Consider the following 26,314-nt stretch of genomic DNA (forward strand, 5'->3'; position numbering starts at 1 on the left):
ATTTAAATATGTGTAACTCACATGTCTTAGATAATTTGCTCAGATTAGCCACACGACTTTCTCCTTGCGTGTTCTCTCACCGCCCACAAGTTGACTCGATTCTGACCTAAACAAAAGGAGCGGGCTTCTGGGTGTGACAATCCCGGTGCATGGCTCATAGCCTCAGATACTCTGGCACCTTCTCAAATTTTAGTTGCAAATTCGGGGAAGGATTTTATTGTGCCATCTATAAATAGAACTCAACAGTACATTTTGAGAATGCTGAAAGCTCGGTTAATAACCTCCCAGTTCATCAGGATGGATAATGCGTCTTTCAGGTAAGTGCACCTGGGTGAGGGTTATTAACTCTTGTTCAGCAGACTCCGTGCCGTGGCTTCTACGCAGGAGAACCTTGACTCAGAGATCTACTGAACGACTTTCTTGGTCTGGCCATTACACCAGGCGCCTTGTTTTGTGAAGGTACTTCGGATTATTTTCCCAAAGGTGGGACAGAATGTCCTGAATCACTGCTGTTTGGAACAGTCTCACGTGAGATGAGAAAAGTACCTAGTAGTGAGAAGACTGGTGGAGTCTGTGGGTGAGTAGATATTTGAGTGGGTGGGAGATGAGGAGGGTAGAGCTCATTAACCAATCAAGTACTAACCTAATGCAAGTATTTGGCCTCCCCCAAATCATCCCTTAATAATGCTTCTCAAATTTTTGCATTAAAAAATCCTGAAAAAACAGAAAAGAAATGAGTACATTACATACCCCACCCCCTACATCTCTACCCCAAATCCTAGGGGATCTGAAGATATTACACAAAGAACTTGGCCCAAGCTCGAAGTATTCCAGTCTTATGATTTTTCTTTAAAATATATGCTACGTTACAAATTATTTAACCTGCTTATCGGCTAAATTAATTTATCCACTCTCCATCCAAATTTTTGGTTTAATGCTTCAAAAAGGTACACCAGGTTAATCTTGTGGCTTCTCACAGCTCCTGGCATGTTGCTACTACTATGAACGCTGGTAGGACTCATACATATGAAAAATAAGCTACACAAAAATCTAGGAGAGAGCATGTAATCGCTGAAACATATGGTATAGAAAGTGAAATTAATAGAAAAAAAGACAATGCTATTAGAAGGCTGGACTGTGGTGTCTTTTAAAATAATTTTTTCTTTGTTTCAATTAGAAGAAATCATTTACTCTTTGTCCAGATTCCATTGTTCAAAAATTGTAGCACTGAAAATGCTGTATTAAATGACTGGATGCTTCTATACAAAAATGAGGGTACTTTTAGGCATATACATTTTACAGAATTTGAAATACATATAACAAATAAAATACAGTTAATTTATTTTACAGAAACTGAAGCTTCAAACTTAGAATGTCTGTTAACTGCACAACAAAATACAGGCATAGAGAAGATGCCCTATGTTCCTGGGATGGATGGTCTCATGTATCAGTTTGGCCAGGCTATGGTGCCCAGTTGTTTGGTCAAAGACCAATCAGGGTGTTATTGTGAAGATGTCTGTCAGATGGGATTAAAGTTTGCAGTCTGTAGACTGAGTAAAGCAGATGACCCCACCAGAGTGTGGGTGGGCCTCGTCCAAACAGTTGAAGGTATTAAGAGCAAAGACTGAGGAGTCCCAAAGAAGAAGCAATTCTGCCTCAAGGCTGCAACATAGAGATTCAACCTGAGTTTCCTGCCTGCTGGCCTAACCTGAAAATTCTGGACTCAAGACTGCAATGTCAACTTTTCCAGATTGCCAGCCTATCCTACAGACTTCAGGCTTGCCGGCCCTCACATTCACATGACTCATTCCTTATATTAAATCTTTCTCCCTCTCTTTCTCTCTGTCTATATGTATCATATTGGTTCTATTTCTTTGGATAAACCTCATACAGTTACCAAACTATAGGAGGAAGAAGACAACAATTTTAAGGGAACCATCAAAGTGACATTCTGGCAACAAAAAAACGTTGCACTAGTTCATAGTAAAAACAATACTTCAGTGCCTACAAGTTCTGAATTCCAAACGCAGACCCAGGACAACAGCAACGTGCTGTGTATTTGGCTGTCACCTCACCGCGTTCCTGAAAACGTTCAATTGGTTGGTGCGCTGATCATATTTTATGTTATCGTGGTACTAGGCCATGGAATTGCCCTTAATTATTTACAGATCCTCCTTTTCCTGCCAGACTGAGGGCAGGGACCAGGTCTTTGTCATCTTGGTATCCAGACACAATAAATGATTATTGACCGCATGGGAACATGGTTCTAATTTAAAATGGAATATAATGAAAAATGAAAATTCACTTGTGATGAAATACTTTTTTTGGTCATGTGTGCTGTAACGTACTTTTTTTCTTTCAAAAAAGGAAAGAATAACTGCATCTTCACTTTTGATATTTAAAATAATAAATCTTACAGGATATAATCTAAAGCCATGTAACCATTTGAAGTCTTTAAAACTATACTCATACAGATGCGATAAAATCAGGACTTGAGGTAATATTTCTGGACATTGTTAAGGTAAAAATCATCTTCTTTATGTGGAATTGTTGGGTAAGTCTGTTTGGGGACTGTTTCTTACTCAGATGATCGACTTTTTTCAGTTTTCATTCGCATCTGTGGATAGTTTCATATCTATTTTTGAAGGAGAGTGAATGTGGAGCCAAGGTAACTAGAAAAATTTTTAAAAGTCAAAGCCTCTTTAAGATGCTGTGTACATTCTGCATCTGAATCCTTTACTTTGGAGTAGAAAACCCTGAAGGGAAAAGGGGAAAAAAAAATCAATCCCTTTTTTTTTCACTTCAGAGCAGCTATAAGAAAAATAAAATCATCCACCCCTTATGTTTAAATAACTACAAAGTCTAGGGTACATAATGTTTAAAAATAATAAAAAGAATTCTCCTCCAAGTCTGTTGAGGCTGTCAGCTAAGAAAGCAGGATGCAACCGTCTCTGCAGAGGAATCCTTCAATGCACTGCAGCATATAGACAAGCCATTTTCCCAAAGCTGAGCTCTTGGGCTTAGAAACTTGATGAAAAATAACCTGAATTTATTTCCACATTAATTGATGCTGTGGACTGAATGTTTGTGTCCTCCCAAAATTCCTGTGCTGAAATCCTAACCCCCAAAGTGATGGATTTGGGAGGTGGAGCCTTTGAAGGGTGATTAGGTCATGAGGGTGGAGCCCTCATGAATAGGAGACCCCAGAGAGCTCTCTCACCTCTATAAGGAGACAGCCCTCTGTGAGTCAGGAAGTGGGTCTCAACAGATAACTAATGTTCCGGGACCTTGATCTTGGACTTCCAGCCTCCAGAACTGTGAGAAATAAATGTTTGTGTTTAAACCACCGAGTCTATGGTATTTTTGGCACAGCAGCCCCAGCAGACTAAGACGATATGCATCTCGGAAGGGTTGTTTGTTTAGAGAGTCCTTACTCCCATGGTTTCCAACAGAGGGGCCATTTGAAGATGCTAAGATTGATGGATGACTTGCTGGTTGTTACCTGTTGAAATCTGAGAGAAGACTACGTCCTAATCAGAAGACAGCCGTTTGGAGAAAGCCTTCTGATACCATTTACTGCCCAAGAAATCGACATTTGCTTTGTAATTCCCTGCCTGTTGGCAATAGCTGGGGTGAGTTTCTGTGTTGATGGACTGTTGTGTTCCTTACACGTCTCATTTGGCGGGCAGGTCATCAGCCTCAGCACAGTCTTGGTGTTAAGATACGTTTTCATTTTTCCGTGGGTCAAGCTCGAAGAACCATGTCTTCATTTACCCTTATTTGCACGTCTGTATTTTCATCATCATCACCTCCTGCCATACACAATATTCTTCCTCCTTGTCTATGCAAATGTATACCCCAGCGGTGTTTTAAAACATCTCGAAAAACATGTCAGACACACGCAGATTGCAGAATCCGCTCCATTGTGGGAAAAAAATTTCTGGCACATCCACACGACCTCATCTACCATCACTCTTCTTTTTGTAACTTTGCTTCAGCCATACTGGTCTTCTTGCTGTTTCTCGAATGTGCCCATCACATCAGAGCTCTGCACTGGCTGTTCCATCGACCTGAACTGCTCTTCTCCAAGGTATCCACACTGCTCACTTTCTTATCACCTCCAGGTCTTTGACCAAATATCACCAACTTAGTGAAGTGCTCTTTTGACAGTCCTACTAAACGTGTAAACCTATGGCAGACAGCTATGGAGACGACCCTCAATGATCCCTGCCTCCTGGTGTTCATGCTTTTGTGACATCCCCTCCTCTTGAGTGTTGGCTGGAATGAGTGACTCATTTCTAATCACTAGAATCTGGTCAAACTGAGGGGATGTCATCCTTCCAAGATCAGGCTAGAGAAAGACTCTGTCTTCTGTCTTGCTTGCTTGCTTGATCTAATGGAAACCAGCTGCCATGTTGGCATTATGGAGAGACCTAAGTGGCAAGGAACTGAAGGAAGACTCTAGCCAACAATTTGTAGCGACTAAGGCCCCCCATCCAACTGCCTCAGAGGAACCAGATCCTGCCAAGTACCATGTGACTGAGCTTGGAAGAGAATCCTCCCCTCACTGAGGCTTGAGATGACTGAATCCCATGGGACTCTTTGACCGCAGCATGAGAGACTCTGATTCTGAGGACCGAGATCAGCCTGGATTTCTGACCAGCTCAAACTGTGAGATAACAAATATTTGTTGTTCTGAAATAACTAATACAATACTCTCACTCCGCCCACCAAACATAGTTTCTTTTCTGTTATATTTTCCTTCATACTACTCACCATCATTGATGTTCAATTTAGTTTATTACTGACAGTGTCCACCAACATCTACTAAAACGTGAGATTCACAAAGGCAAGAATTTTTGTCTTTTCCTTTTCACCAATATATTTTTAATGTCTAATCATTGCCTGACACAGAGCAGTCCATCAATAAACATTTGATAAATACATGAATTATTGTATCAGTCAATGATAAATTATCTGTTTTTCCTCCTTCACTTGTCTTAACTGTAATAAACAGTTTAATTGTAATAAACAATCTCCCATTTAACCCTCAGGCTTTAGGACTTTTTTTTCATAATTAATAAATATTTGCTGAGAGGATCGTGCAATGAATAAATTAGAGAAAAATGTTTCTTTTGCTAAATGCATCAATAATCAAGTCAGGGAATGACCTAAGGACCCATTATCTCCAAGTCAGTGTTTAATAGAGGCCAAGGCTCAGACGGTGGTGGCAAAAAAAAAAAAGGTTCAGAATTCTAGAGTTTCTGTTTTCACACACAAAATGTAGGTCATTGCCTTCTTAAGAAAATTACCTTATTTCTTTCCCATTATTCAAAAACATGGTTCTAGTGGGAAAAACAAATAGCAAAATGCCTTCCATTCTGAAAGAACTGTTTTTAATCAACGTGACATAATGGTACATGCCTAGAAGAGAGGATAGTGTCAGCCATCACCTTATAAAAAGAATCCGGGTAGATTTTTGCGGGTTAGGTTTCAGCTTCAGTGATGGAGCTGTGATGATCGATGTCCCATCTGTCTGTTGAAAACCGATATCCATGGAGAAGGCGTCACTCACAGGTCCAAGAGAGAGGGTACTGGTAACCTGTCTGCGTTCTCAGCCACACTCATGCACAGTGATCACACAGGTGAGATCTTTGGGGGGTCACTGCCTCTTTGCCGTTTGCATCAAGCCTCACAACACTTAGTATCATCAGATTAGAAGAGGTAGGATTGTTGTGTGGTAATGAGAATCACACGCAGTTTGGAATTCAGACAAGACTGAGTTTGAATGTTCTACCTGAAGTATTACACAGCCAGAAAGTGAAAAAGCCAACCTTCATCTATGAAATGAATATAATGGCTCATTTCAAAGTCTCCCAAGATTACACAGCCGGAGAGTGGAAAACCTAATTTTAATCCATAAAATGAATATAAAAGCTCTTTTCAAAGTCAAAGAGCCAATGAACACAGTATTTAAGCACCCAGCACATAGTAAGCCCTAAAAGACTTATTTCCCCGCCCTACCATGGAAATATTTATAGTCTATGTGATGCCTGAAATAATGACATTTTCCATCCACTATTTCTAAAGTTAGATTTGAGGCCACTTTTCCTAGAACAAGGAAGTAACATAAAACGCTCCAGGATAAAGTTTATAGGGGACAAAAGCTGAATAGTTTGTTAAATGATGGGTCTTACAAATTAAAAAAAAAAAAAAAAAAAGAAAGATTCGACTAAATCCTTGGGTTGTTTTGGTTATAAATATTTACTCTAAACATCCCCTATATATCTATCATTTTCCCCCAAAACTACACTTTTTACTGATCTCAATTAATTTGTATCCAAGCCTTAACATGGACTCACCACTCATATGGATAAGTGGAAAAAACATATTTTTTCAATGTCCTTGAAGACTCTTGTTCCTTTGCAAATAAAAATATACTTATTTAGGAAAATGCATTAAAATAGTACATTGAGTGTCCCTCCCACTCCAGTCTTTCCTTCCAGTTTCAAATGTTGTCATGGTCTGGTTTTGTAGGGGACTAATGTCTTGGATTTATCATAGTTCTCGTGTTCTAAAAATAGACTTCAGCAGGAATGACACCTATCAGTTACTCTGGTTCCCTCTCTCTCTCTGTCTCTCTTTCTCCCTCTCTCTCCCCCTCTTTCTCTCTCTGCTGATTTGAACTGAATTGAGCTCTGGACCCTGTTCACTTTTAAACTTATTTTTGGCTTAATTTCAGGAACCCCTTACATGGTATTCTGCAAAACAGCTGAGTTTCAGGCACTTCAAGTCATTTTATTGGTTAAAATCTGACTTAAGAGAGGGGTTGATCTACATTTTCTGAAGGAAAGTGGCAAAGTACATTATTCTATCTTCTTAAGGATCTGACTCACAGCTGTAAGGGAAACATTCAGCAGAACGACTCCAGTCCTGTTTTCCTAAAGACCTTTCAGTTCACATGACTATATAAGAGTAAAATGCAAGTGACCAGAATCCACCGAGTGTTTAGGAAAGTTCTTGTTTATCACCTATATCCAACAACAAAGGAGATATTTCAATTATTTATATTAAAGAATTAATTCTGACTGGAGAGAAAGGATGGATAAGTGTACAGTTTTCTGAATAGATACTCAAAGACAAAAGTTCTAAGATTTTAATGAACAAGAAAAAAAGCTTCAGAGAAATTAAGGTGAACACAGCAGGAGAAAATTCTCTGCTTCTAATCTACATTAAAATAAGTCTAGAAAAATGGATGTTTTTATTTCCTCTCCTATCACGATATATAATCCTTGGAAAAGAGTTAATCTATTTTTCCTGAAGTATTTTAGGGGATGTGTAAATGCACACCTGAAGCCATATATTCATAAATGTATACATATATATGGGAAGCAACGGTTTGCTTTTGCTGGAAATTATCGAAGCCCCCGTCTGATACTGAATATGGAACATGAGGAGGTTGCTTTCAGATACCTGCCTTAGAGTGCACTACGGTCTCTTTAATAAACTCTACAGAGGTCAATTTGAGACTACTTTAGACCAAAGCTTCGAAAGAACTCAAGGAATATGACACACAGACTCCTAGTTAAAGCACTTGTAGAGGACATTAAGTTACTTTAATTGCATTCAATTCAACACTGATATTTACATTGCCAGATACAGAGCATTGCCGCTTCCTAATCAAGGGAGACTAGCATGAGCAAAACACAGGCTGAATGACTGTGCATAATAACAAAAATAGAGCCACGCTTACCTGTATTCACTCTCCCCATAGAGGATCTAAGAGCTGGGGGCTCACAGTGGGGCAGTGGGAAAAATGTTCTGTAGTTAATAATACAGGGAAGAAAAGCTCCAGACACCAAGAACCCGGGTTAACCATTGACACTGGTTTGTTCCTACAGTTCCCCCCTGGGAACCTAAATAGGTAGCCCTTGGCATCTTATAAAGCAGGCGACAGCCAGTCAGCTGAGACTAAGGTTATGTCCCCGCCTCTGTCCTTCGGGAGGAGGTACAGTGTGAAGGACATTCAAGCACACCCTGGCTAACTTCTCACTCAGTCTGCGATACAAAGGAGGAAGATTTCCTGGGCCAGAAATCCGAGCAACAATGCCAGTAAGTGACTCAAATATTTACAAACAGGGTTGTTGGGCTCTGACCTATGGAAACAATCCTGCTGGTGTTTCAGACCTTGTCTGAGCAAGGCGAAGAAACTCTTTTCACCAGAGTTCTTTGTCCGCATCTTAGCGGGTCGGAGTTGAGACTGGATGCCAATGAAAGCTGAGACAAGGCAACCAGAACTAGCTAAGCATCCATTCGTCCCCCTCTTTCACATGCCCTTAATGATTATTTACCCTGTGCAGCTTAGTTACAAAAGCCAAGCATCCACCGTTGAATGAGCCTTGATAAATATAAGAGAGGCTGAGGCTGAAGGCTTCTCCCCCACCCCCTCAACCTCAAGAATCAGAGTTTAAGACAGAGGTGACAAGTAAAACACAGGCTGTTGTCCAGATTCAGAATGCACAATCGGATCGTTCCTCCACCCCAGCAATTAGTCTTAAGGGATTAAATGAAACGTGGACGCGGTCCTGTGGTCAGGTTGGCTGACCAGAAGTCGGGAAATTGAGTAGAAAGTGAAGAGGTGGTAGAGTCAAGAGAAAGATCCAGAAAAGGTGAAGGGCAGCCACGAGAAACTAAAGAAATAACAGTCCAAGCTCTTCAGAACTGGGGGAGCTGTATCCAGGAGATTGTGAGAGGAGCACTGTGCTGGCAAGCAGCTGGCGTTTCTTTTCACTCCATTGGTAGCCAAGGGATCGAGGAGGTCCCAGCTAGAGGGTTAACCCTCCGAATTTAAGGGGCCATGTCTAGGCTCTGACCATAGTTGCTGTTTTGAGGTTGTTTGGTCTTTGTTTCCATTTTTAAAAGCATGAACACTTGAGGAAGCAAGATTGGATTTCAAAGTTGGTTGCTGTCACTAGCTTTGGGACATTAGGAGCTGGTTAATCTCTCTGATTCCCAGTTTCCTAACCTGTAAAATGGGGATAATCACCATAATAAAACAACAACACCTACTCAGGCTGATACTTAGTGCTCCAAACCTTTTAGCTGTCATTCAGGTTTTGACATTCTGATAGGAATGCATGATTTGCAACCTGTTACACAGTAACAGGTAGAAGAGTTTGAACCCTCCAAGGAACCTATCTTTTCAATCACTCATAAATGTCAGGGAAGCAGTGGACCAAGAAGTTAACTTGTCTGAACAAAGAAAATTCGAAGACTGGAGAAATGTCTACATTTCCATACGAATCAGGCAAGTTTCATTGGGGTTTATCCATAACAAGGCTGGCTTGATTGATTGGTGAGTATTAGCAATGACTCTGCTCCCTTCACTGGCTCTTTTGAAAGCCAAGCTTCCTTCATTAGTGGTCCATTGGAAAGGACTTAGAAGAACATATACTCTCTCTCTATAAGCACACTCTCAGGAAAGGTGGCTTTGCTTGGGTGTTTGGATGCATCTGAGAAGATGAAGCATCTAAATGCAGCATGAAAAAGACCACAGAGATGAGCAGAACAGGAGGCAAGATGGGGAAATTGGATGGCTTCCTAACTCCAACTGAGTCAGATCATCACAGCATGGTTTTATTCCTTTGTTTGAAGTAAATTCCCAGAACATCAGACACACCCACACTCACATGTAAGTACAAAAACACTTTCTAAAGCCAAATGAAAATGATTCTCTGGATTGGCTTTTCTGCTACATTCTAGGCTTCCTAAATCTACCTTAACTGAAAATTAACTTTCTTGAAGTTCAGCTTTGGGGAACTGTAATCCTCCGTGAAACACAGAGAGAAACTGAGGCAAACTGAAGAGGCATGTTTGTTTTAAGATTTGTCAAATTACAAGATGATGGAAGAATTCACTACTTCAATATAAAAACTTTAAATGATAAATCTCTCTCTCTTTCAATAACCTGTACCTTATTTTTGCCCAATGATTTTAGTAATAGTCGTAAAAAGAAGTTAGACTATATAAAGAAATTCCCCTAGTATACAGAATTGAGGTGTTACTCTTTTAGCTCTGTCATGGACAAATTGTTTTTGTTTGGCCTGTCTCTTGTTTTGTAAGACCTAGGAGCTAAGAGTAGTTTTTTACATTTTTAAACAGTGGGGAAAAGTTAAAAGAAGAAGAATATTTTGTGATGGGAAAATGATATGAAATTCAAATTTCCGTATTCATGAAACAGTTTTATTGGAACACAGCCCTGCTCTTTGAATCATTTATATTGTCCATGGCTGTATTCACCCTACAACAGCAGAGTTCAGTAACCCTAAGAGCCTCAACACAGACCAGGTGTCCCTCAAAGCCTAAAATACTTAGTACCTGGCCTTTTACAGAAGAATGTTTGCTAACCCCCAAGCTAGAGCTAGCTAAACCATACAATTCACTATTCTCCAAAGACAATGTTCCTCTTTTTTGATTAGTGATTAACATGTGGTTAATTCCAATTCCACTGAATTTCTATAATTTAAAATTCTACCTTTTTTACATACAAGTCAGCATTACACACACAGTCCAGCAATCACACTCCTTGGTCTTTACCCAAAAGAGTTAAAAACCTGTGCACAGATATTTATAGCACTTTTATTCATAACCACCAAAACTTACAAGGAACCAAGACATCCTTCAGTAGGTGAATAAATGGTGGTACATCCAGACAATGGAATATTATGCAGCACTAAAAAGAAATGAACTATCAGGCCATGAAAAGGCATGGAGAAAACTTGAGTGCATGCTATTAAGTGAAAGAAGAAAATCTAAAAAGCCTACATAATGTATGGTTCCAACTAGATGACATTGTGGGAAAGGTAGCATTATGGAGGTGATAAAAAGATCAGGGGTTGGTAGGAGGCAGAGATGAACAGGCAGAGCTCGGAGGAGTTTTAGAGCAATGAAAACACTGTACATATATTACAAGGATGGCTATATATCATACATTTGTCCAAATCCATAGAATGTACAACACCAAGAGTGAACCCTAAAGTAAACTATGATGATTAGGTGACTGGGTGATTACACTGGGTCAACAAGGTTCATCCTTAGTAAAAGAAAAGTACCTTTCTGGTGAGTGATGTTGGCCGTGGGGGAGGCTAAGCGTATGTGGGAGCAGTGGGTATATGGGCAATCTCTGTGCCTTCCCTCAATGTTACTGCAAACCCAAAACTGCTCTAAAACACTTAAGTCTTTTAAAAAAAATTCTACCTTTCCTTCAAGGTTCTCTTTACTAACTCCTTCCTTGCCTACCATAAATATCAATTCATCATTTATTATAAAAAATAATTTTTAAAAAGAACAAACTTTTTAAGGGCACTATCCCCTTCAATCCATATGTCATGGCTCCTTGTTGCATGCGCCATTTCCTTTGCCCAGTTTTATATACTAGTGGGGAAAGACTGAACCGTATCCATCTTTGAATCCAACAAAGTGTCTAGCAGAAAGCTGTAACACAGGAGACACTAGGGAATGAATGCTTCTTTTTTTTTTTTTTTTTAAAGTAAGCCAAGTATACTGTATTTGGAGACCAAATGCTTATTGGCTTATCTGTTTATTTATTTTTATTCTCCTTGACCCTTTTCTTCAGTTCACCGTCTTAATGAGCTTTCCTATCATTCCTTGTCCATCTCCACCTCTTCTAAGGCCCAAGACCCCCTTACTGCCTGCAGATTCCACCCAGCACCGTAATTACTAGACGGTGCCTGGGGTTTATCTCGATTTATCCTCTCGGCTCTCAAAATTTTCCTTCGTTGTGTCTTGTTCCCACTTGAAGGACTCTGTTATCCCATGTTCCGAGCCTTCCAGAATATACATGATAAGAAGCAAATGAAAAGGAAGAAAAAGTTAACTTGAATTTGCTTCCTCAAGGAGCAAATCTAGTTCATCATTTTTAAAAGCCGATGCACACTCACTTCAGCAAAAGATTTAAATAAAAATGATGAAACTGTATTATTCAAAAGAGCCTGATACAATGAAGAAATCATGCTAACAGGTTAAGAACAGCATTACCCTGCCCAAAAGGGGAAGAAAATGTGAGCAAACCTTTAAAAATTTCTCTTGGATATTAAAGTTATGTATATTTATTATCAATAATATGAATAAGAGCACAAAGGAGACAATAAAAATTAATCAGGAGCCCCAATTTCCTTTGGCAAAATTATTTCCAGTTTTTCTCCCTATTGTTTTAAGAAAAATTTGAGACTCACTTGTATTTACAATTTTGAATCTTGTTTTCTAACCTTTGTCAAGGAGCGCTTGTCTTCATGCAAAAGAACGCATCACTAAGTATGGAGTTCCAGACGCCCAGGAGCAGCGAGCGAAGCAGAGCTTTGGCCCACGGGCTGGCTTCCTAGCACTCCCCAGCCACGCCCGCGTTTATGGGTAGGATTTACTCTATGTTATGGGCATTCACTGATACTGTGCCCTGAGACTGCTTTGTCAACTGTCCAGCATGCCACATCCGTGATGCAATATTTGAAGTCGCGCCCAAACACTAGGCAAATCCTATTTCTCTGCAAGAAGTGCTTGTAAATCGAAAAGTCATCACCCTCCTCAAGGAAGCATGCCTTGTGGAAATGGGAATTGCATCAAAGCTGGTTGATCGGACTTCAAAGGATGTCCTTGTTCTAAAGATTCTTTTTCTATTATGAACTCTTTTTTTTTTTTTTTGGTCTCTTCAAGGGAAGATGTGAGAGAATTCTCTGAATACTTCAAGCTGCAAGCCCCTAGCTAACTTCATTACCATATTGATTATTTCATCAAGAAATATTCGAGGGAGATTAATTTCCCTGCATAACGTCCTCAGTTCTCCTTCAGTTTTCACATGACAGCATAACCCTCGTCTCCCCTCCTCCTGCCCCTCTTGTACTTTTTCAAACTGCAGGAATGAATTGTAAAAAGGAAGGTCCTCGTTGCCTCCCTCTCTTCCAAGACATTTTTCCCCCCTAATGCTTTCCTTCCCCCCTCCGTAAGAATTAAAAGTGATATTTCTTTTGACAGCTGGTAACTAATCCCACCTTAGCAGGAAAGAGAACAGGAAGCCAGCAAAGGAATTTTCCATTCCTATGTCTCTTTTAATTTTTTTCCACATCAGGTACTTTTCAAAACCTAGACATTTGCAGTGAAGTCTGTATGTCTTCTTGTTTTGTCTACTAGAGCCACGTGTTCTGAGCTTCTCCTGTGCTGGCCGAGGACAAACCTGACTGAGCTGGTGTTTGTCTTTGGAGGAGGGAGAATTTGAGAACTTTCGAGTCTCCAAAGGGAACATAACTGAAATGTGATGCCTTTGCTTATGCAAACGGGATTTTTCCTGTTGTAAAGATAAAGTTCACACAGCTAGTCCCTCAAACCGCAAGTCAAAATGCTTCATACTGTAAGGAGAACGACAGCTCTGACTCTTATAAAATAAGTTTCTGCTCAACCATCTTTTGCCCGGCAGACAGCTTGGCTTCCTGCCTCCTCCCCTCTCTCCTTTCCTTCATTTCTTCCTTTCTTTTCTGTTTAAATGCTTAAAGGGCTCTGTGTAGTTTACGTTTTGAGTCTTCCAGAGTGAACAGGATAAGAAGTTGGGGGGAAAAGGAAAAAAAAGAATAATCAGCTTGAATGTGTTTCCTCAAGGAGCAATCCACTTTAGCATTTTCATAACATAATGCACACTGTTTCAATAAATGATTTTTTTAAACGATGAAATTATAGTTTCCAAACAAAATGGGAATGACATGCATCTATGTCAGTGGGTGTCATTTCAAATGAAGTGATTTAATTAAGATGATGTCTACAGCGACATACTAGATTCTGTGTTAAGTAACTAAAAACACAGCTCTAAAACTGAAGTCAACTCTTCTCTGCAGTTTTCCAACTGTGTATTTTTACTGTGGCAATAATGATTAGAATCTAAATAAAAGGAACAAGAAACACTTACTGAGTGGATACTGGCAGCAGGTCCCATTTTAGACACTTTTCATGTATCGCCCCTTTACTTTTCTCACTTAACCAACAGGGAAGCGGAGTCAGGCCCAGGCACCTCCTGCTGTCTGCTCAAGGCCCCACGACTAAGAGAGAGAGGCCCTGGGATATGAACTCAGGCAGCTGGGCTGCAGGACCAGAGCTTGTAACCCCTTGTTTTTGCCTAAGTATTGAATGAGCAAACCTTTCCTTGGTCTAACAAATATACTGTCTTGATTAGACATCAGCTAGGAGCCCCCGTTCCCCAGACCGAGTCTCACCAGCCCCCAGAGGAAAGCGAAATTCATCTCAAATTATGGCAGCGGCACAGCAATGCTTGCATCTCTAGTTCCAAAACAACATCAGCTGAGGACAGGGCTGGGCACAGCTGAATCACAACGAAAGTCTCAAAATGTGAAGCTGAGGCTGTGCTTCTTTTCTGGCAGATTCAAAGCTCAGCCTAAAGCAAGTCTACCAAGTGAATTTATTTCTTGGTGTTAATTTTCTGTATGGTTGTTCAGTATGTGTTGAGGGTGTTTGCTCAACTCAGAATGATTCCTATTTTTTGGAACCTTCCCGACCCTGCCTCAGGTATTCACAGCTCCACAGTGTCCCTGCCTGAGTTCTAGACTTTCCAGTGGATCTCATGTGAAGACCACCAGCTTCTTCTCCTAGATCCTTTCAGACTCTGATTGCATCTTATTCCTGTGATAAAGTCCCCTCTCTGCCTATTTTATTTATTTACTTGTTTAAATAATCTCAAGTTCCTAGGACTTTTGGATCACTCACATAGCAAACAACGAACACCACTAAATCACAGCAACTCCTTGAACTTTTTCTCTAAATCTGACATATGCTATATAGCAAAGCAGACACAAAATTCGGATTTTTGCTTTTTTCTAGACGTGACAGAAAAGCAGAGAAGGATGGGGAGACGGAAGAAGGAGGAAAAAGGATAAGGCAGAAGTGAAGGAGGAAAGGATCTTCATCTTTTATAAAATTTAGGCATATATATGTACACACACACACACACACACACACCCCTCTTCAGAATTTGATTAAACACACATTGACTGAGCACCTGTATATTACAAAGAATGTGCTGAACACCGTAGTTATAAACTTGAGTAAGCTCTAGTCCCCTGCCTGCATTCAGGGAGTTACTAGTCTAGTAGGGCAATACAAAAAATTGTTTTTTAATTGCTGGATTTTAGGTAATCTGAATGCTTAAAAGAAGCACAAACCATTGTCACGGAAGCAAAGTAAAGACAATTCTATCTATTGGTGGAGATCAGAAAAAGTTGCATGCAAGTGATGATTTCACAATGAACCAATTGTTGGGCCAACTGACATCTTTCCAAGTCCAACAACCCCCATTTCCCGGCTCTCAGACGTCTGCCTGTGATCCCTCAACAAATACAGTGCATTCTTTCCCGGGTGTGTTTGCCCTAACAAACTAATAGCCTTAGGTAACGCCTAATCTTACAATAGCCCAGGCTGGCTTTTTTCAGCCCACCTTATCAGAGTCATTCATGGACCCTAAACCTCATACCTCATCTACAACCAATCAGAGACTTGTGCACAAGCCTATCAGGTACCTTGTGACCCGACCTGATAAAACACCCCCACAACCGGCCCTCGGGGCTCACGCAGGCTCCTCTCGCCCGTGTGGCCTGCTGTTGTCTACGACAGTGTACCCCTAATAAACTCCTTTCTATTTCTATACTTTACCTCTGGTAAATTCTTTTACCAACGCCCTGTCACTGTCACTCGGCCGTCACATTGTGTCCCACAACACCCATGAACTTTCAAGAAGTGGAGAAGGTTATGAATGTATTCTGAACCCAAAGAGAAGCATGCACAAAGACAGAAGAGAGAAACTACTGGAGAAACAATAATGTTGCAGGTTGACTGTGGCTTGGGGGCACCTGTCATGAAGCAAAGACTGAACAGTGATGAGGTCCAGATCCTGGAAGAACTTCACCATCAGATGAGGACACTGTACTTGATTTAGCAGGTGATGGGGAGCCACGGAAGGCTGGGGTTAGAAATGTGAATCTGGCCCACCTGCAGCACAATTTGAGTGGGCAGACAGTCAGTGCGGGAAGGGTAGGAAAAAGGGGGGATACAAAGGAGTAGTTCATGATAAGTGTTATGTTAGCGGGCAGAGGGAGGATGAGACCGGCTTAAATGGAATAAAACAACTGTATCTTATTTAGCAGCTGATAGAACTAAGCAATCGGAGAGAAAGAAGTCAAAGATTATTCCAAGTGTTCATGATCTGAGTGTGTGAGAGGAATTTTTCTGAAGATTCTTCGCTTCTGAATGAGAAGACTATTCTCCACGGCATCAGCTAAGTACAAGCAGTCAACTGTATGGGCAACACCACCAGAAAGTCAGGAAACTGGATTTCACTTCTTGACTGAGAACCAACCAGAAGTGTGATCTTTGTCAAGACACGGCATTTCTTTGGATCTTTGTTTTCTAGTATGCAAAGCAGAAAGTTGGATAATCTCTGTTATCTCTTCTAGGTATTGTGAACGAAGAACAAAAGAGCACTGCTCACCACCCAGTTCTAAAGGGTGAAGTGATAAATCACTCCACTCATCCACCAACAATGCACCCTGAGAGGAACTCAGGATGGGAAACAAGGTCAGACCCTCTGTGCTTTAGATCAACAGGCCCTTAGACAGTTATGTGCACATCTCAGGAAGAAGTTCAATGACCCCAGATCCCTGCAGCTTCTCAAGAAAAGCACTGACACCACCAGCTGAAGATTTCTGCTCTTTGTGATTAGCAGTAATCGTTTACCAAGATGTATGCTTGATTGCATGCATTTCCCAGCCAAAAAAAATCATATATAAACAGGCTTCCCCCTACCTCTTTGGAGCAGTTTCCCCAGAGCTAACCAGGTGGCTGTTTCCTGGGCTATAGTCCTCAGTAACTCTCTGAATAAACTGAAACTCGCAACTCTCAGGTTGCGCATTTTCCTTTAAGTCAACAGTATATAACTTCATTGTTCTATCTGTCCATATTATAATGAAATGAAGCTACATAAATAGGAATGGGGATTATGTCTTTTATGCTCTACACTGCATACCCCATGCCTAACACAGTCCCTGGCCATGATGTGTTCAATAAACAGATGTTTAGTGATTGAATGAATGGATCAATGAATGCATCATTAGAAGATTGTGGTTTATATCAAGGCAAAAGGACTGATCAGTTCAGTTCAAAAAAGGTCAAAGTAGCCATTTGAAAGTTTTAGCATAAAGGGCTGAGTTGGATTTATGGAGACACAGTCTATTTCACACTAAAAATTATAGTTCTACTTTACAAAGTCTTATAATCTTAAAAGTTATCTGCTATCGCTCACAGGTAAATGTTCCCAGCAAATATTAGTCTTCCAAATGGAAGATTTCTCTATGTTTTTGTATGTTATTTCCATTGTCCTATCTATAGGTTGGACATACTGCACTGTATAAAATATAGATCAAGTTAAGGCTGAAATGGAAGGAGTTACTGTGAGGTTTCATAGGACTGGAAATCTTGCATTTAGCTGTGGATTTGTGTAGTGCTGTGTAAAGACAACATGTATCTTGAAGTGTTCTTTTTTCTGTAATATATTGACTAACTATATTTATAATGTTCAGTTGTTTCAATCCTTTGTAAACCACAAGTCAGCTTAGAAAGCAATATATTTCACACTTCAACTATTTACTTTGATTTATATATATAAGGGTCAAGAATGAGAGAGCCAATATTTAGCAGAATTGTACAGACAAACCTTTGCATATAGTTATTCTAGAGAGTTCATTTTGCATTAATAATTTCACTTATCCTGATCTGTGCATTTCAAAAAGTTTGCTAAGTACCAATATATTCTCTCTCTCTCTCTCACACATACACATATACACACACATATTACCAAATGCCTGAATATTTAATACTATGTGAACAAGATACCCAGGTGATAGATTATTTTTAATAAGGATGTTTGAACATTATCTCTAATGGATTTTGTACTACCTCATTGCAATCCTTAACCCACTACCATTTTTTCTTTTTTAAAAGTTAATAATATAATAAATTAGATATGCAAAAATTTCAGTCTAAGTGTGATGCTGTGTTTATAAAGCCTCTTCCTGGCACAGAGCTCCTTGAAACCCTTGGAAATTCCTGCAAGAAGAGCAGTAACGGTGTCTTTTGTTACATTAATGAGGTAACTTTTGGAAAGACCTCAGGTAACCTAAGCTGAGGGCTGGTTGCCAGGGAAGCCAACATTGTGATTAGAAGGTCCGAACTATCAGGTCCACCTACTTTAACCTCTGAGGAGGGAAGAAGGTCTGAAGGTTGAATCAATCACCACCGGCCAATGATTTAATCAAGTGTGGCTATGCGGTGAAGCTTCCATAAAACCTCAAAAAGATAGGGTTCAGAGAGCCTCCTAGCTGGTGAACATGTGTAGGTTCAGGGACACTGGCTCCTGGAGAGGGCATGGAAGCTCCATACCCTTTCCCCACATCCTGCCCTAAGCACGCGTCTCTGCCATCCGGCTATTCCCGAGTTAATCCCTTTTATAATAAACAGGTGATCTAGTAAGGAATGTTTCTCTGAGTTCTGTGAGCCACTCTAGCAAATCAGTCGAATCCAAGGAGAAGGTTGTGGGAATCTGCCGTACAGCCAGTTGTTGACAACCTGGACTTGCGACTGACATTCTGAGTTGGAGAGGGTAGCTGGAACTTCCAGTTTGTCGCCACCAGTCAGAAGCACAGTTAACAACCTGGCACTGCACCTGGTGTCTGAAAAGGGAGGGGGGGACAGTCTTGTAGAACTGAACCCTTAACCTGTAGAAGCTGATGCCATCTCCAGGTACAGAGTTTCAGAACTGAGCTGAATGATAAGACACGCAGTTGATGAGGATTGCCTCTTACTGGTGGAGGAACTTAGCACCTGCAAGGTTGGAATTGGGTCTTGAAACCCAAAAGACCATGGTATAGTCTAACTATAATAAAATAAGATAAAGTAACACTTTCAAAGATGATATTTAATGTAATCTAAATAAGTAAATATAGTGTATTCATGTCAATAATTTATAAGCCACAGAGAGGTTTTTACGGTAGATTTAGCTCATTACACTGTTTATCCACAAAGCATTTTAATAGGTTCAGTGTTAGGGATCATTGTATTTCCTAATAATGAACTTAGAATGGGGTTCAAATGAATGCATTCCCCCCTCTCATGCAAACTGACATCTCTGGGGAGTCGGGGTTGGTAGAAGAAAGAAGTGTCACAGCGTGCGCAAGTGTGCACGTGTGCGTGTGTCGGCTTTAACTGGAAAGCTCTGAAACTAAGGACACGAGGCTTCTGACTGGCTACGGGAATGGACTGCTCCTGAGCAGGCGAGCTGGCTGGGCTCTCCTGAAAGTGGGAGATGGAAATGTTCGTACTCCACTTCCAATCGCTGGGCCCATCCATCTGTTTTCTCTTCGCCCGCCCACAGAGCAGAAAGGCATGCATTGTTCTAGCAGGACAGAATATGCAAGACTGGAATTCTTCTTCTTCCCCTTATACCAATTTTCACAAAACATAACCCAGTGGAAGAAAACACAGGGCTCCCCAAGCGTCTACTGAAGAACAATCCATTTTTCACTCACCAGATAACAACACTTAATGACTTGGGTAACCCAACTTCGCTTTCCCATGGCCTTAATGAAAAGGCCAGTTCACTCCATTTGGAAATCAGTGAGATGAATCGTAATGAAAAGCCATGATCCTCTGCCAGGATTGAGCAAAGGCCATGAATAGCCCAGCTTAGAAGTTGAATTTCTTGTTTTCCTTCCTGTGTGGCTCTCTTTGAAAAGGCAAGAAGATGGTCCATTTGGCCTTTGGAAAACCCATCTCAGAGTATGAGGCCCTGCCAACTAGTTAGGTTCATCCTGGGTAAAGGAAGCCATGGGGGCATTATGAATAAAATGCCCAGAGGACACATTCAAAAATAAAGACAAAGTAACATGTTTAGATTTTCTTGCTAACACAGTGAGGGTGGTGAGCAGGTCCTATTCCTCCAGGGCAGAGACTCCTGGCGCATTTTAGTGTTTAGTGCCCCACGTGCCCATCTCCCATGAGTTCTCCTTTGTGGTGTAACAGTTAGTTCTGCTATAACATGACCTATGTGTTCTTAAAAATCACCATAATCTGCAAAGAAAACAAAACAAAACAAAAAAACAAACAACCCCCACCCCCGAACAGGACTTATGGAGATAATAGGGTTAGGGGCACAACACTCAAAAATTTTGTCACCAATACACTGAAAAATAAAAATAAAAGACCGGACCCTGACAAAAACAGTGGCACTGTTTTCTACCTGGTCACTGTTAAGGAATGCATAAATGCTACAATAAACATAGCACTTTGCCTTAGGAAAGGCCTGAGGTTGACTTGTGGAAGTGGGTGTCAGCAGAAAGATTTGCAGCTTGTGAGCTACTGTGAAGTGGTGGAAGGAGGGGTCTCTGAAATCTGATGGAAAGTTGTACAACCAGATGTAGGTGGGTGAGCTCATAACACACTTGGTGAACTGAGAAGACTGGGAGATGTTTGGGGATTGTGTGTGTGTTGTGTATTCCTATGCAGCTCCATTGAGTTGGATGCAGTTTTTTTTTCACCCACCTAGTGTTTCTGGAAAACAAAATCATGTATAGGCAAACAGGAAGCTCGCTCAAATGGTACGTGATGCTCAAGCAAACACACTATGTCCTAATTGTTCCTTAGTATATCAGGTGCGCTGGCACTAATTTGCATGTTCAAAGCAAGTGTTATAGCAGAACTGACTACATAATCTCAGGTTATACTTACTGAATACCCAAACAGTCAAATGAAGAGTTAAACTTCTTCTTAACTCTGTGAAGATTTTCAAATAGCCGTTCAGGGTTGTGTTGGCACATGAAATCATTCTACCACTATACGTTTTACCTGTCCCCAGTAATGTCATCTCTCTCCTCCTACGACATGATCATAATATGGTAGAGTCAAAGATTGTTCAAGAGCTTTTCTTCTTATGTGATGGGGTGCCTTACTGATTAGATGATGTTATCTTTCCTGTGCATCTTTTGTCTTTTATCTCAGCTCTGTTTTTAATTCTTCTGTTTGTTTCAGATCTTAATCGAAGCATAATACAGCATAACATCTATAGCACTGCTACTGTTACATTCTGAAAATGTATCCAGAAATTTCTTGCCCTTGAAATGTTATTTTCTTGTTTCATTTAAAATTGGATTTTGTTGTTATTACGTGTGTCTGTGTTTTGCCAGTTCTATGATACTAATTTACTTATATAAAATATCCAAAGCAAATGCCTTTTAATATATTTTATCTGATTTTTCAATAATGTGCAGAGTTCAGGATCTTCTCTGTCTAGGAATCTTACCCACTCTTTGGAAAGGATTTTACAAGGATATAATGTAAATATGAAATAACAGGGACACCCACATCATGTTTGGCCTTTTTTTCCATAAGTTTTTAATGCTATCCAAGAAAGCAACCTATAAAACATGCACACACGTATACACAGTGCAAACCTTCTTGTAAACACTCCTTCTATGATTAAATTGATTCCTGAAGAATTGGCTAAGTCAATCAGTGCCAAAGATCACTTTCAAAACTTCCTGTGCCCCTGAGAATGCTTTGTGTTAATAACATGCATTAGTTTTACAGCCACTTAAGAAAACCAAATCTTTCAGGCCAAACCAGAAATGGAGAGCCAAGATTAAAACAAGGGGAAAATTCTATCACCTCTGTAGATTAAAGTGAATGCAGACTTCTGGAAACTAAAGAAAGCAGAGCATTTCGGAAGATTACTAAAAGTCTCAATCTCTGGATATTTTATCCCAAAGCCTACCAACAGAAAACGGGGCCATCCAGGGACAGAGGCCATGTATTGATCTGGACAGGATGATCGATGAGGAGCAGAGGAAAGAGCCAGGCCTAGGATCACAATTAAAAACACAAAACGAAACAGAGGAAAAACTGGTTCTCAATGCTGCTAAACTTGCTAAACAGGATCTCTTTGCCACTAAAAGAAAGAAAACAGAAGTTTTAGGGAACTTTTAAACTTCTTCACACTTAGAAAGACAGATTTCTTAATTTTCCTGAATATAAATTAGTAAATATTTACCAATCAATCCATCCCAGGCCCTTCCTGGGGAACCTTGCTTGAATTACCAAATGGGGATATCATGTGAGAACAATTATTTGCTCTCTAGAGTTAAAAGGAAGTCACCAGAAGTTTCATGCAGGGAACATGACTTCATCAAAGGTATTAAACACTCTTACCTATGTTTCTTTGAAGACTTTATGGAACCAATATATTTTGCTTTCTCAGGGTAGCATAATACGGTTCTTCTATAAACTATAGATGGTTGGTGAGTCAGTGTTCTCATTTTTTTCCCCCCCAATTGTCCTTTTTTTTCCCCCTTAGAGACAAGAGACTATCAAAGGCTGAAGTCTGCATGTTGTGTAACCATCCCAGCTCTCCCAACACTGCTCACTGGATTTCTGGAGTTTTAAGCAAAGAAGGGAAATACGTTTTAAAAAAAAATCAGATTCTTTTTAAAGAGGGAATTCACATTTCCAATGCCCTGTCCTTATTGGGTTACTGTTGTCATTCTACATGAGAGATTTCTCTCATGTGCTTGTAATTCCTCACATTCGAGTTATTCAAATACCACATCGTGGCCTGCCTGTAACAGTGCCTTCGGTGATTTATTTAAAAAAAGAGAGAGAGAGAGAGAGAGAGAGCTCAGATGAATGAACCTTAGGGATTCAAGAGGCAGAAACTGAATTGTGCAGTGCATTCAACTTGGCAGCAGAGTCTCAAGTTCACTCCTCTGGCCCAGTTCAGGTATCAGAAACTGGAGGAGAGCAGAGAACAGTACTCAGTCGAAAATACTCCTGTCTGATCAGTTCAAAGCTTGTGACAGGAGACATGCTGTCTAGATCTTTGCGGGAGAGGAGGCAAAAAACGAGAGGGGTCCAGGCGAGGGAGCAGCCAACTGAAACACCCCAATGCAGGTGTAAGATACTGGAATCTAAAGGAAAAAGAGAAAGTAGCAGCATACAGCATATACCCGGGAGTTCTCATCATCTCTACTTCGGATTTTTTTTGTTTAGTTAGATATGCATGTGGTTGCCAGTTTCCCCGCTCTCACTCAGCTTTAGGGACGGACACGTCTGAGCTCTGCCCTGGACACTGTGATCGCGCATGATCTGCTTGTTGCCACTGCCTGAACTCTGCTGTTGTTCCACCTACTGGCTGGCCTCCTGGTGCTTGAACACTTATCCAGATAGAGTGTGGATTTTCTATTCTTTTTCGGTTACCATACTCCAGGTTAGAGTCTCCCTCTTCCACAGGTTAGTCTCACAGCCGCGTTAATTCCCTGACGCAAGCCCAGTCCGTCATTGGTTTTCTGAATTTCCATTCGGGAACAATGAAAACTTACCCTTGCAATGTGACTATGAGCTAGATGCTGTTGGGGGAGGTAATTAGATTTACTTATTTATTCATTCTTAGAGGAGGTACTGGGATCAATGCGCTCTACCACTTGAGCTACATCTTCCCCCTGAATTTCCATTTGGACCTATCAAGGGAAAAGCTGATAAAAACACAGGCTGGGTGTGGGTGCCTGATGCACAGCCAGCACTTTAAATACACCAGCAAAGCAATGTGTGAACGAATGATTTGGCAAAGTCAGATTGCTGGAGTCACCTGAACATGCTGACAAAGCTTGTGCTATGACAAGACCAAACTCCAAGCATCACGATATCAGAGGAAGCAAATTGCTACCATTTCCCTCCAATCAGTCAGGAATGGACAAATAGCTTCTACTAATAGCCATTTCCCTGGCATGCCTCTGTGAAGAACACAGTGCAGAGAGGAAGCCAGGCACTTCAGCTCTGGGATCTGTGATTGTGGTATGTGGTTCTGATTTGTTCTGCTTAATACATGGACTGAGATTCCCCATCAGCCAACTGGTTGCCCTAGGAAAAAAATTTAAATATACAATACATACATATAGGTTTTTTTCTTTTTAAATATAACTATTGGGGAAGTGATTTCTGAAATATAATAAAAGGTAAATTCTCGATGATTTTGTTAAATCTCATTAACCAACTGACACTTCTGGGTTTTAGAGGGTATCCAGACGAGATGGTAGGAACTGGATTGGTGTGGGAAATAGTAGGTGTGCAGTAAATTAAATACAATTGAAACATACCACGCTGAAGAGAAGACACAGTTGGGTTGCATGTTTCAGAGAACACTGGCCTTAAAATTGAGAGACCTAGCCTGTGGTTCCAACTTTGCCACTTACTAACCTGTGACTTTGAGATGTCATTTAACTTCCCTTTGTCTCAGTTTTTCATCTGTAAAATTAAGACGACTTAAGATTCCTTCCAGTCTAGAGATTCCACGATTCTTGGATAAGTCTTTGTTATGCTCCCATAATTTATTTTTAATTTATTGTTCTATGAGATTCAGCTAGATACCCCCTTCTCCCTTTCATTTTAACATACAATCCAATTATCATATGGTTGTTAATTTACTGGATTTGAATAAAATAGGCCAAATTATCTCATCTTAAAGATGACTGCGTAAGACGGAATTCTGATGTGCGGTAATCCTGCTGGCCTGTGACATGCTAACCAGTCCTATCTCTGAAAACAGAGCTACAAATCTGTACAGGTGTGGAATTTTTCTCTACAACAAGTAATTCAGTTTATCGATGAAGTGAGTTAGAGATAATTTTGATCTGAGCACAAATGGTTTAAATAGAGTAATCTATCCACAGAGTCCGCTCCCTCAGTTTGTCCCAGCTTGGAATGAGATGATGATGGTGGTATTCGGAGGGATGGGAAAAACTGCACTCTTACTGAAAATGAAGCAGAGTTCTGTCACAGAATCGCATCCATTCTGCCACCTGGAGTCTGGTCTTTTTTGTCCCTGACCATTTTCTATTTGTTGGGGTGGTCAATGGACAAAGGGAATTTGTTCCAAAACAACCAGATGGAAAACCATAAGCCCAGTGAAACCTGAGAATTGTTTGAACAAGTGCCACACGCGGCAAGGTAACAGTGCCAAAAACAGACTGACATTCCCCAAACCACAGAAGTGCCATCTGTGTGTCACAGAGGGGTTAAAATACATATAATATTCACTGTCACCCATCCAACTTCCGAGAAGCAGCACCTGCTCTGTATGCAGGAAGAATTAGTATCTCTTTCCTTGAAGTCAGCCCCAGTGGGCATCTCAAATTAAATAAAGTCATTTTACACTGTCAAGTACAGAAAGTATCATTTGTATCTCTTTTATTGGTAAGGCAGGGTACCCACTCCCTAAGGAGCAGCGCTCCTCTTCAGCGCTAATCCTAACAATATGCTAATCCTATGCTAATGACAGAACTCTAACAATGAGAATTCACTATTAAGCCTAATAAGCCAAGGAAAACAGAAGCATGTTTTGTCATAGTTCTTTTGGTCTTCACTTTGGTTAGATAACTATTCAAAAATAAGGACCCCCTTGTAATACATTTAAATTGCTCCCGTTCAGAAAGTTAACACCCCAGTGGAGGTGAAGAACCTTCTGACTGTTCCCTTGAACATCAAAGACAGGGACTAACGCTGCGGGCGCCTGGGCCACACTTACTGGAAGGGTGATCTTGTTTATTGTCCTCTCCTGGGCTGGACAGTGGACTCTACTTCATTATAGGTTTGGAAAGATATCTGTAATGTTGCATAATAGGCTGTCCGTATTAATAATTAATAAATAGTATATCAAACTGTAAAAAAAAAAATTGTTCATGTTCTAGGTATTTTCTGAGGAAAAGCTTCCATCATGAAAAAGGAATAAAAAGTAGGTTTGTTCTATATGTGCTTATTTTTCCCCCAAATAGATAAAAATACAATATTACCGTCTAGTTAAAAGAGAATCACTGTAGGAGGGGGAAAAAACACTAAGAAACAACCATCTTAAGCCAATAATAGCAGCTATCTCCTAGGCAGCATTTGTTAAAGGTCTGGCAGCATGTTAAGTGCTTCAAGTATGTTATCTTATTTAATCCTTATAACCTCATGAGTCAACACAAAATTATCACCTCCATTTTACAAAGAAAAACAGGAGCCTTGACGCTGACCTCAAAGCCAGCCAGCTAGTGAGGAGCCCAGGGTCCTTATCCTGGTCCATACGCGTTTGCCTCTGGTACTTGGGGCAGACCAGAAGAGAACTGGTCAGTCTCCTTCATCTAAATGAGAACTTCCCTCTTGAATTAAA

At 40.5% G+C, this 26,314-nt stretch overlaps 1 protein-coding gene and 1 long non-coding RNA gene across 11 annotated transcripts in view; one reads left to right on the forward strand and one right to left on the reverse strand.

Annotated features, from left to right (window-relative positions):
* KCNJ16 (potassium inwardly rectifying channel subfamily J member 16) overlaps positions 1-26,314 on the reverse strand; it is a 137,076-nt gene that overhangs the window by 47,176 nt on the left and 63,586 nt on the right. For 7 of the 10 annotated variants that reach the window (XM_010975952.3, XM_064495605.1, XM_064495604.1 and 4 more), the window contains exon 1: positions 7,754-7,877. The exons of the other annotated variants lie outside the window; for them this stretch is intronic. The gene's annotated coding sequence lies outside the window, so the exon portion shown is untranslated. Of the gene's footprint in view, positions 1-7,753; positions 7,878-26,314 lie in introns of those variants that run through there. 10 annotated transcript variants of the gene reach the window in all.
* Positions 7,964-13,737, forward strand: LOC116157812 (uncharacterized). The gene is made up of 2 exons (XR_004142038.2): positions 7,964-8,112; positions 12,298-13,737. It is a non-coding gene; the product is annotated as an uncharacterized LOC116157812 (long non-coding RNA).

This window comes from Camelus dromedarius, chromosome 16 (genome assembly GCF_036321535.1).
Source record: "Camelus dromedarius isolate mCamDro1 chromosome 16, mCamDro1.pat, whole genome shotgun sequence".
In the NCBI taxonomy this organism is placed as follows: Eukaryota; Metazoa; Chordata; class Mammalia; order Artiodactyla; family Camelidae; genus Camelus; species Camelus dromedarius.